Source organism: Watersipora subatra, chromosome 10, assembly GCF_963576615.1.
Source record: "Watersipora subatra chromosome 10, tzWatSuba1.1, whole genome shotgun sequence".
Lineage (NCBI taxonomy): Eukaryota > Metazoa > Bryozoa > Gymnolaemata > Cheilostomatida > Watersiporidae > Watersipora > Watersipora subatra.
The window spans coordinates 29,234,344-29,247,655 of NC_088717.1; the positions used below are offsets into that span (position 1 = coordinate 29,234,344).

The following is a 13,312-nucleotide window of genomic DNA, read 5'->3' on the forward strand; positions in this document are numbered from 1 at the left end:
TGTTCATCAATAATGATGGGAGATTTAGAGTTATTTGATGCCAACTACACATTTGCTCCCATTATAAAATTCTTTGAATTAATTGATGCAGTATTTTCTTGGCTTTCAGATAATATAAAATTAACTGCTTTCAAAATAGTAGTTGCGCAGCTATGAAGTGCAACATGCGTAAATGATGGGACATCCTGTGATGTCCCATCATTTACGCATGTTGCACTTCATAGCTCCGGAACTACTATTTTGAAAGCCGTAAATTTTATATTATCTGAAAGCCAAGAAAATACTGCATCAATCGATTCAAAGAATTTTATAATGGGAGCAAATGTGTAGTTGGCATCAAATAACTCTAAATCTCCCATCATTATTCTTGAACACGTCTAAATATATAAACAATCTAAATATGTTGCAAAACAACAATATTCAAAATAAAAGTTGTTACTTGGGGTTTGGAGATGAGAGCAATTCTGTGTATGTCTGTACATCACAGTCAGGAGTCGGGGTGGGTCCCTGGCTCTGATGCAGTGAGGTGAACACACGAGAATTGGTGAGAGGTGGCGAAGCTAATGGCAGCAAAGCTAATGGCGGCGAAGCTAATGGCGATGAAGCTAATGGTGGCGAAGAAGTGTATGAGGGAGATCCAAGGTGATTGAGCAGAGGTGGAACTGAATAATTAAATTGAACTTTGATAAAGTCCTCCTCAATGCATTGTCGAGCTAGAGCCTGCTGATATGGTGTGAGTTGCCTCATCCTAGCGGCTACAGACATAGCATAATAAAAATGTTCATCGTGATTCTCCTGTATATTCAATGTATCATTTACAGTCTTGATGGCTGCATCAATATCTTCTGTCAGTTTTCTTTTTTTCTTAGCTGAAAAATATAGCATTACAAATGTAAAATAGGCATTGATTATTTGGCACCAAAAACAACAGCTCAACAATAATAAATTTCTCATTTGTTTACATTTAGAACTCTGTCATTTCAGTTTGGCAGGTCGCATACCTCTAGAAATATTCAATGGTGGCATGGTAGGACATGGCACTTTGGTAACTGACGATGATGCATCATCATCAGTCACATTGGATCTGACAATGTATTTGTCAGATTCAGTAGCCCTTGATGAGCCAGACAGCTTGGTTGATGCACCTACATGTATAATAACTGACGATGATGCATCATCATCAGTTATTATACATGTAGGCGCATCAACCAAGCTGTCCGGCTCATCAAGGGCTACTAAATCTGACAATGTGTTTGTAGCAGTTGCCTCCATTGAAGTTGCTGGCATGTTAGAAGAAAATCTGTAATAACAGAAATAATGTGAAACATGGACTGTCGTGAATGCATGTTGAAAATAATTTATTATTACTTCTTCAATGAGTATGAACTGAACTAGGTTATGCTTTTAGTAAGGCTTTAGATATATCAAAAGATTAATTGATGGTACTAACTCATTAGTACTGTAAATTATTGCATATTTGAACCGTACTCACACAAATGTGCTGACACCATCTTTGTAAAATCTCATGCAATTCCACCATATCCAAGATGGTTCTGGTGTAGCTTTGGTACCACTGGCAGTCCTCTTCCGATAATCTTTCATGTGTATGTTAAATGTGTCTCTCAAATTCGGCTATTTTTTTCTGCACGTCTCAGCTAATAAAACATGGAAATACAATAAACTATAACACGTCCTAATAAAAGACTGGTATGATCCTTGTTATTTACAGATGGTAGCGCTTTGGTAGCGTGGTAGACGAATACTGCCATATTTAATTCAGCAATATTTTATCTCATTCATAAAGCTTTTCTTCCCGCAATCTGGAATGTTGAAAACTTTTTTAAAGTTAAATTTGGCATTGGTAATGCAATTACCTACAAAAAATAAGCTTGCTATATCTCAGCAGTGTAATAAATGTCGTAAAATCAAACAGCAGCGAACGAAAAAGTGGAACAAGATTTTTACACATACCATCCCATGTCCGGCCAGTTTTCTCGGTCATCACTCTGGCTACATCTAACCAATTGTTGAGCTTCACCGTTTTCTCATCTTTAAAATTTCCCATGCTTTTGTCCCACAGCACCCTTCTAATTTGTACTTCATTGATGAGAAGTTCCTGCCATGCCATGGTGAATTAACGAGAGAGAACTAACAATAGCGCATCTAGACAGTTGCATCGTATGTATCAGGTCATATCGTGCTGATACTTTTATTGTGTGCCGTCATACGTGTCTTGAACTATACCAATTGTCAAAGCTGCTAGAATCGTGCTCGCTAAAGAAGTTGGTTAGCCAATTAAAAGTGTTTCATCGATGAATTCGATGTGCATGCACAGCTCAGACAATTCTGTGATATTCGGCCGAAGAAATCTGTGAATTTTGTGAAATTCGTGAATTCGGTCAGATTGAGCGAATAATTCGTTACGTGTGGCCAGACCTTTACACAATGATGATGAAATAGTTGCGTAAGGACAATAGACATGATTTTATTGAATGCGTGAAGTATATTTGTGAAAATATTTCGACGAACAAGGTTGTAGAAAGTGTAAACAGAAGCACATTGTGTGCAACTACATCCCATTTGAGCCGTTTTGGAGAGGGATTCCAACCTACAACGTTTTCAAAATGGCTGCGATTATCTGTTCGTTTTTGAGCTTTTAAGAGCTTGTAATCAAATTTCCACATAATTTGTCTTGCACCTACAACACAGCAGCGTAAGACAGGATGAACCTTTTGATACCAAATAACTGTAATGGGAATTTTGTTGCAAGTCAACCTTTGAGCATTTTTCTTGACATATTGACATGCATTTTTCTTCTGGTATGGCTTCACAGATTTTTCTTCTGATATGACTTTATGCATACAGACGCTCCCCAACTTACGAACGATTGTTCGTATGGTGAATTTGTTCGTAAGTTGCTTCAGTGCTATATTTTGTATTATAATTTATGTTTAAGGCCTATATAAGTATATTGAAGGTTTATGTAAGTATGTTTAAGGCTTGTATAAGTAACCTGTATTGGTTTGTACTGAAAAAATATTTAATAAAATGGAGAGAATACTGTGGTAGACGCTGGGCCATGACACTGCATTTCTTATTTATTGTATGGTTAATTATATCCTTTTTATTATATCGTTGTTTTAATCGTTATGCTATCACTTATCGTTGTTGTCTTATTTTTTTGTATGTTTTGTCCTTTTATTATACCGTTGTTTCACTCGTTATGCTATTGTTATATCTGATATCCCGTCATAACACAATCACTTATCGTCACTTATATTGTTGTCATACCAACGCGCTAGCGGTCCTATTTATTCACCTTGTTAGCCGGTGTTCTTACCGTTTGCCGGAACGGTTGTTATTATTGTAAATAAAGGAACGCACTCACTTAGTTGAGCAAAGCAGATAGCCGTGCGCTCCTCGGCTAGTGAAATTTCCTTCGCTAATAAAAAGCTGAATGAAACTACACTCACTCTCTTCTCTTTATTTATTAGTCTAGATCGTGCCAAGTGAAGGCCGGCAAATTCCTTTACAATACGTACAGTAAAAATAAAAAAGTTCTTTGCGCACTGGAGATACGTTCACGCACTTATACACTGCAACGAACTGGGCCGAGGAAGGTGGATGCTGGGTGGTGCTTCTGAGTAGTGCCTTTTTCCGCCGCTAATACATCGGCAATACCGTCACTAATAGCGCCGGACATACGCGCAGACATGTTCGTATGTACCGTTGTTCGTAACTCGAATGTTCATAAGTAGGGGAGCATCTGTATTCACTATTGTTACACGCTATGACTTTTTGAGCTTCAAAATTGTGGCTTTGATCGTAGGAATGAGGAGGACGAATTTACATGATACGCAGGAGTGGTCGCATCACTTGCAATTATTCGTAGCTGGTGAGTTTACGTGCTACAAAGAAATTGTCGCACAACTTCGCGTTTTTTATATTAGTCTGTTGCGCTTTTATCTACAACGGGCACATAATTTATATCGCGGCTGGCACTCCTAAATGCGTCTAAAGTTAAATGCCAATGTCGAAGCGTGTAAGAGAATTTTCTTTAAAATTCGGAGCTAATATCTTTTATTTCGGAGATAATATTTGTAAAACATGTGCATTAAAACAGCTGCCTAGAGATGCTGTAAAGACGTCACTAATGAAGACGATGAAAATCCAACCTCCGATCGCAAAGATTTGTGCAATAATACGAATATCGATGTTTACGTGATACGCAGTACTTCATTGTTGCTACGATGTTTTCAAAAATACCCCCTTGAAACGGAGGTTTGAATTGCTTCGAAGATTTAAAGATTTGATGTTTTGAACCATTTACATGCTGCAAAGATGAAAAATATGACAAAACTTTGTAGCATGTAACACTAGTGAATGCTAGCTGCAGTGTTTAAAGTGAAGCTGTTAAAGGTTGACTTGCAACAAAATTCACATTACCGTTATTTGATATGAAAAGATTCACCATGTCTTACACTGTTGTGTTTAAGGTGCAAAATATGTGAAAAGGTGATTACAAGCTCTTAAAAGCTCAAAAACGAACAGAAAATCGCAGCCACACGAAACCGCCGTAGTTTGGATTCCCTTTCCAAAACGGCTCAAATGTGATGTAGTTGTGAGAAATGGTTGCTGTTTACACTTTCTTGCAACCGTATTCGTCGAAATATTTTCACAAATATACTTCACGCATTCAATAAAACTATGTCTATTGTTCTTACGCATCTGTTTTATCGTCATTGTAATGCTGTCACTTTTAGCACTGATATCTTATAACTTACCGTAAAAAATCGTTAAACTTTTTAAACTTAGCTCGCAGGAGTACATATCATTGTCTGATAATCATGACGAGCCTGTTGGTCACCTGTGATAATCGAAAAGTGCTGCAAAAATTATTTGCGAAGTATTGGGTCACATGATCAGAGAACGACTTGACGATTGAATAATGCCGAAGCAAAACTGTAAAGTAGCGAGCATCTATATTTGATACAGGGTATTCGGTAAAGCCCGAAGTGTTTGTCATAAACTAGTACTATGATAAGTTTTATATTGAGCTTTGTATTGGCCTTCCAATTCACGTGACAACATACGTGACAACATACGTGACAAGACGATAACCAAACTGTAATGACTACGTCAGATAAATAAACAGATTCCAATCTACGGCGGTTTTTCGTTTTTGAGCTTTTAAGAGCTTGTAATCACATTTCCACATATTTGGCACTTACAACAGAACAGAGTAAGACATGGTGAATCTTTTGATACCAAATAACTGTAATGTGAATTTTGTTGCAAGTCAACCTTTAAAGATTGGCATGTGTTCAAGTATGTACCCAATTTATTACTAAGTATAGCCAGTTGGACACTGTAGTGTATTGGACAGGGGAATGTCCGCATAACTGGAGGTTGTGAGTTCAAATCCAGTTCGCAGCGGATTTATCATTCTTAAACCTTTATCGCTATAGCTGGATGGACGGATGTACAGACAGATGTACAGACGGACAAACATTGAGATTTTTTATAGATACTTAAATATCAAGGACAAAATTTAACTTGCTTATAAAGGATGCCTCCCGTGAGCTCTACAGGGTGTCATTGCAAGTTTGATGCTTGGACTCCCATTTCTTAACTCATCTTATTTACCTCGTCTGCCCCAGCTGAGCTCATCAACACAGTCTGCCCCAGCTGAGCTCATCAACACAATCTGCCCTAGCTGAGCTCATCAACACAGTCTGCCCCAGCTGAGCTCATCAACACAGTCTGCCCCAGCTGAGCTCATCAACACAGTCTGCCCCAGCTGAGCTCATCAACACAGTCTGCCCCAGCTGAGCTCATCAACACAGTCCGCCCCAGCTGAGCTCATCAACACAGTCCGCCCCAGCTGAGCTCATCAACACAGTCCGCCCCAGCTGAGCTCATCAACACAGTCTGCCCCAGCTGAGCTCATCAACACGCTTGAATAGGCAATGATGATGCTTCTATAGGATTTGTAGTGTAATTAAAAGTAGCCTCAGATTTTCTATAATGTTATGCTTTAGTTATAAGAATAAGGTAGCCTTCTTTTTTCACCACTCACACTATTAAATAAAAGATGATATGAAACACTGTACAATAGTTGGTACATTCTAAAGCCAATTTATGCGACGAACGACTGCGTAAATTTTTACTGATTTACAAAGCTGTAATGTTTAGAAAAACTTCAAACTTCGTAAGTTGGAAGTTACTTCGGGTTTCAAATCTACAATTTGCTTAATTTTTATGTCTTTTGCTAAAAATCTGTATGTGACCGTAACTCAAGGTTTGCCATTAGAGTATTACGATTCCGTTAAAATTACCTTAATCAGAAACGGAGAGTGGCAGAGTGTTTATAGAAATGCAAAAAACCAAAAGCAAATGGTACTCTACAAGTCTGCCTTAAGTTTGGATATGCTGTTAATGTTGCTAGCCTAGATTAATACTAAAGATACGGCCATACGTGCCGATTATTACATTGATTCTGACCGAAATCACGAAATGAACGAAAAACAGAATAATTTGGCCGAAATACACAGAATTGTCAGAGGTATGCATGCACCCCGAAATCATTGATGAAATGCTTTTAATTGGCTAAACAAATTATTAGTGAGCGCAATTTCGGCAGCTTTTGCAATTTGTATAACCTAAGACACGTATTACGACACACAAAAAGGTACCAGTGTAATTCAACATACGATGCAACTGCCTAGAATGTGCTATTGTTGGTTCTTTATCGTTTGGACACCATGGCTACTGTAGTGTATCAGGGTCATAAGTATGCCACCTGAATCATACTGTCAACAATTGCAATAATGTGGCAATATGTTTGTTTCTTGGTGCTGTTGTCTTTGCACCTGAAATCGTCACTATGGTGAATCATTGATGACTTGCATACACATATATATTGCTTGTAATGTAAAAATAAAACAGTCTTGAATTAGCCAGCCACCAGAAGTCTTGATACACTAAATTGGCGACGAGGATGCCGGATAATAAAGCCATGGCTAATTTGCCAGAATTTGACAACTCTACGAGTGTTGAGTCATATTTGGAGCGGTTGGAGATATATTTTGCTGTGAACAAGGTTACGGGAGACTCTCGTCAGCACATGCTGCTCATGGGCTTGAAAGGCTATCAATACGATACAATACGAGATCTGGCAGCCCCACAGAAGCCTAAGGATTTGACATACAGTGGCCTAGTTGACCTTGTATGCAAGCACTTTGGTACGTCAAAGCACTGGCTGGTGGAACGACTTTCATTCAGAGAGATGAGACAGAATTTGGGTGAGAATCTCAATGAATATGTCAGCCGCTTGAAAAGGACAGCTCGCCAATGTGAGTTTGCCAGTAGTCTGGACGTCAACCTAGTGGAACAATTTCTACGTGGCATGCGGGACACAATGCTGAGGTCAAAGCTGATCGCACTTGAGGAATCAAAGCTAACTGATATTACTGTGTTATTGCAAGAAGCAAATGCCAAGGTCGCTATAGAGCAGATTACACTTCCAGATGTGAAATCTGAAATGAATGCAGTCAAGAGGAATTGTTTCAGCAAGGGACAAGCAATCTGTGGTGATTGTGGTTTAGAGCAACGGATTAACCACAAGTGCCCAGCAAAAGGGCGCACATGTTTTAAATGTGGGGGCAACGGTCATTTAGCAAAAGCCCCTGCCTGCCCAAAGAATAACATCAGAGCTGTTGAGAAGGCACAGAAATTATTTGACTACGAGGACGACGATTCCCTGTTTTAAGTCAGTCAGCTTAGCCAGTAAATCTACTAGTCAGTTAGCCAGTCAGCACTGTTTGCTCAATTTTGAAATGTGACGTTATTCAGCCATTCACTGTGTGTGATGTCTCTCTGCTATCTACTGTGTGTAGTGTTTCTAGTTTAGTCCAGCCAGAATTTGAGTTAGTACTGTGTGAACTTCTCAACAGATCTTGCATATGTTTCATGTGAATATTTCTGCTTTTGGAAGAAAAGGAAGGAATATGTTTATATGTTTATTGAATTGTCAAAAAATTGTCATATCCTCCTTTGTAGCCTATGTACCTGTATTACGTAAGCTTTCAATTTTGTAAAATTGGTAAGGGATGTAGTGTATCAGGGTCATAAGTATGCCACCTGAATCATACTGTCAACAATTGCAATAATGTGGCAATATGTTTGTTTCTTGGTGCTGTTGTCTTTGCACCTGAAATCGTCACTATGGTGAATCATTGATGACTTGCATACACATATATATTGCTTGTAATGTAAAAATAAAACAGTCTTGAATTAGCCAGCCACCAGAAGTCTTGATACACTAAAGCTACGAATCGTGTCGTTTTTAATAATAACAATTTCTTTTTTTGCAGCAAAAGTTCTGTTGTAGAAAGATTTGCCATCTTTAGCGCAATCAAGTTAGTTGCATCGTATTTACTTACTATGGCGAATTGTGTTAGTATTTTTCTTGTGTGTCACGTTATGGGCCTCGAACTATATAAATCGGGAAAGCTGCTAGAGTCGTGCTCGCTAATAATTTGTTTAGCCAATTCAAGTCGTTTCGTCGACTATTTTCGTGTGCACGTATAGCTCTGACAATTCGGTGAATTTCGGTTGAATAATTCTGTGTTTTTCGTTCATTCCATGATTTCGGTCAAAACCAACGAAAAAATCGGGCTGTGTGGTCGTATCTTTAGGCACTGTTCATGACAAAAGGTCATGACAAAAGGTCAACATATGCAGAGGTCGGATGCTTACATCATACCAGAAAAGGTTGATAAAACTAGTCAATCAATTTTTTATGATACAAACCTGCTAAGATCAATCTTGTCGAAATGAGAGCCCTGAAATGTCAGACCACAATATTGCCAATAGTTGCTTATATAAATCATCGTATACTGGCTTGTATATTATGTAGTGGTCTTGAACTCCTGACCTGTGAACAACAGGTTGGGGTTCAATTCCCAAAAAAGGTCACTGATGGTGACAGGGATGACATCCAACCATAAATCGCCCTCCGCAACTGGGTATGTCTCCAGTTGTCGAGTGGACTCATGTTCAGCTATGGTCACAGAGCCATTGTTTGTGTAACAATGCTCTATAAAACATACACAGCCTCTGTTTTCAGAAAGCTAAGCAGACATCAAACGCTCAAACGCATGTAAATCTCCTCAAAGCAAGAAATTGAGCGATTAGAACTTTAAGATAATAACGCTTTTATAAATGATGAAGCTAGAAAATAAGAGCTAAATGGAAGCCCATACTTTTAGAACTCTACTACTGACTGACAGTGACACGACTGCCGAGGCTACAATAGCTATTACCTGGTTGATAGCCAACCAAGTAAAATAAGATACTATGCGGCTGATTAAAAATGGACCATCTGATGAAGTGTCATGAAGCAACCAAAATATGTTGTAGTTAGGTGTTTTAGTAAGGTTGAGCTTCTAGAAAGTCGATGAAAAAGTAGTAGTAACATTTGCAATACACCAAACTGAGTGCTCGTTGTTTATAAGCAGTGAGGCGAATAGGAAAATACTACTTTCACTTACCACAACTTAAATAGAGCTAAACTTACTGGACATGGAGACTTACTTACTGGACATGGAGACTTACTTACTGGACATGGAGACTTACTTACCGGACATGTCAGTTGAAGATGGACGTACACAAAATTGGAGTAGATTTTTCAGAGGTTATCAATATTTTTCTATCATTTGAGGCTGTTTTTTATGTTTGAAGTGGTCTGACTACCAGAATGTTTTGAGATTAAAATAAAGAATGCTCAAAAGAAAAATATGTGCCGAAATGACATCACTAGCTGGGCGGCTGACTGGTCTCTCTCGTCATTCATATCGGCTATGGCATTTAAGTTACAGTGTTAGGCGTCTGAATTCTGTCGGTCTCTTTGCTGAAACGCAACTATGGACGTCATATCCGCATCGCACTTCTGCTTGAATCTGAATGTTCCAAAAAAGGGTTCCATTCAAACTATTATATCTCTAGACAGGGTGGGTCTACAAAGACAGAGAATTACATCAAATTGAAGCTTGCTGTCTTAGCTTTATATTAATAGTATTTTTATTTGCATCACTTCAATGGTGTAAGTTCACCGTTAAAAAGCTCATAGTAATTGAAAATTCATCTCGGATTGCTGCCGAGATGAATGGCTTTCCTAGCTGGCTTTCCTCGTCAATGGCTTTCCTAGCTGCTTTTCTATTGTTATAGCAGCTTAGCAGCAATTATTTTGTGTCTCATTTACACTTATCATAAGGCTTTGTTGCTCCATACCAATGATGTTCTCTTATTGGTTACGTCATAGTAAAGCATTCTTTACATTCCTACTAGAATTAATGCAGTTCAGGCTTTCATGCATGACCGATGCAGCCATAGGCTAAAGATAGCCCAGATCAACCATCTGATCAACCATCTTGGTGAAAAAACTGCTTATAACTTTTGTTAAATTGGTTAAGAGCATGAGGAACAGGTCTAAACCAGTTCAGCTAGTGTGGGTACAACCAGAGCAGCTAGTGTGGGTACAACCAGATCAGCTAGTGTGGGTACAACCAGAGCAGCTAGTGTGGGTACAACCAGAGCGGCTAGTGTGGGTACAACCAGAGCAGCTAGTGTGGGTACAACCAGAGCAGCTAGTGTGGGTACAACCAGAGCAGCTAGTGTGGGTACAACCCCGATCAGCTAGTGTGGGTACAACCAGATCAGCTAGTGTGGGTACAACCAGAGCAGCTAGTGTGGGTACAACCAGATCAGCTAGTGTGGGTACAACCAGAGCAGCTAGTGTGGGTACAACCAGAGCGGCTAGTGTGGGTACAACCAGAGCAGCTAGTGTGGGTACAACCAGAGCAGCTAGTGTGGGTACAACCAGATCAGCTAGTGTGGGTACAACCAGATCAGCTAGTGTGGGTACAACCAGATCAGCTAGTGTGGGTACAACCAGAGCAGCTAGTGTGGGTACAACCAGAGCAGCTAGTGTGGGTACAACCAGATCAGCTAGTGTGGGTACAACCAGATCAGCTAGTGTGGGTACAACCAGAGCAGCTAGTGTGGGTACAACCAGATCAGCTAGTGTGGGTACAACCAGAGCAGCTAGTGTGGGTACAACCAGATCAGCTAGTGTGGGTACAACCAGAGCAGCTAGTGTGGGTACAACCAGATCAGCTAGTATGGGTACAACCAGAGTGGCTAGTGTGGGTACAACCAGATCAGCTAGTGTGGGTACAACCAGATCAGCTAGTGTGGGTACAACCAGATCAGCTAGTGCGGGTACAACCAGATCAGCTAGTGTGGGTACAACCAGATCAGCTAGTGTGGGTACAACCAGAGCAGCTAGTGTGGGTACAACCAGATCAGCTAGTGTGGGTACAACCAGATCAGCTAGTGTGGGTACAACCAGATCAGCTAGTGTGGGTACAACCAGATCAGCTAGTGTGGGTACAACCAGATCAGCTAGTGTGGGTACAACCAGAGCGGCTAGTGTGGGTACAACCAGATCAGCTAGTGTGGGTACAGCCAGAGCGGCTAGTGTGGGTACAACCAGTTCAGCTAGTGTGGGTACAACCAGAGCGGCTAGTGTGGGTACAACCAGATCAGCTAGTGTGGGTACAACCAGAGCGGCTAGTGTGGGTACAACCAGATCAGCTAGTGTGGGTACAGCCAGAGCGGCTAGTGTGGGTACAACCAGTTCAGCTAGTGTGGGTACAACCAGATCAGCTAGTGTGGGTACAACCAGAGTGGCTAGTGTGGGTACAACCAGATCAGCTAGTGTGGGTACAGCCAGAGCGGCTAGTGTGGGTACAACCAGATCAGCTAGTGTGGGTACAACCAGATCAGCTAGTGTGGGTACAACCAGAGCGGCTAGTGTGGGTACAACCAGATCAGCTAGTGTGGGTACAACCAGAGCGGCTAGTGTGGGTACAACCAGATCAGCTAGTGTGGGTACAGCCAGAGCGGCTAGTGTGGGTACAACCAGTTCAGCTAGTGTGGGTACAACCAGATCAGCTAGTGTGGGTACAACCAGAGTGGCTAGTGTGGGTACAACCAGATCAGCTAGTGTGGGTACAACCAGATCAGCTAGTGTGGGTACAACCAGAGCAGCTAGTGTGGGTACAACCAGAGCAGCTAGTGTGGGTACAACCAGAGCAGCTAGTGTGGGTACAACCAGAGCAGCTAGTGTGGGTACAACCAGAGCGGCTAGTGTGGGTACAACCAGAGCTAACTACATGGATTCAACCAGAGGCACTAAGTATAGTGCAGTAGAAAAATGACAACAAAAATGTGGTGGTACTCGTTACCAGATCCACATCTACGTTTGATAGATACCCTTCAGGAAAACAAGCAACTATTTTAATAAGCATAGATAATCTGTATCAGGCCATGACAATGGATGAATTTAGGCTTTTGTTTCTTCTCTGCTACCTAAAACAAAACTTCAACGGGTTGCTTAGCGTTATTGCAGCATGTGGCTATGTCAGGTACTGGAGAGCTTGTGGCATTACCGCAGTATGTGACTTTGTCAGGGACTTGAGAGCTCATGGCGTTACCACAGTATGTGACTGTAATAGGTACTGGAGAGCTCATGGTGTTACTGTAGTATGTGACTTTGTCAGGGACTGGAGAGCTCATGGCGTTACCACAGTATGTGACTGTAATAGGTACTGGAGAGCTCATGGTGTTACTGCAGTATGTGACTTTGTCAGGAACTGGAGAGCTCGTGGCATCATCGCAGCATGTGGCTGTCAGGAACTGGAGAGCTCAGAAGAGTGTATGCATTTATGGCGCATTTCACTGCCACTTGGTTCCTCTTCTTTAATTGTGATAATTGCTGGCGCTTAGCTGTCTGATTCTCAACAAGGCTCCCACCTTTTGCATATGACAATTAATTGATGGTTAACCAAGATTAATACGCACTCGGTATTTGCACTCGTGTAAGAGCAGCTAATTCTCAGGTGTGTACAAAGACTGTTATAGTCTGACAGGGAAGACTACTTAGGGGTCATGGATCAGAATACAGACTGAATACTTTTTGCTCAACCAAGGGTTGAAGTCAGATCCCTTCCTATCTCATGTCAAATGAACAAATTACCATGAAGGCGCTGTTCAGATTGTCAGCGTATGGAAATGAGTCGGTACGAAGAAGAGTGGTTTGTCAGCAAGTAATAAATTGTTCAGCCAACTGCTATGCATCGTGAAACTGAATCGGTTGTTGAATGTTGGCAGCGAATACTACCAAAACGGTTTTAGTGTTATCATAATACAATTAAGCCATTCACTGCGTCTCCATTGTTGCTGCTGA

At 40.7% G+C, this 13,312-nt stretch overlaps 1 protein-coding gene across 1 annotated transcript in view; it reads left to right on the forward strand.

The window, feature by feature from the left end:
* Nucleotides 1–13,312, forward strand: part of LOC137405723 (calcium uptake protein 3, mitochondrial-like) — a 112,923-nt gene that overhangs the window by 26,556 nt on the left and 73,055 nt on the right. The window lies entirely within an intron of this gene.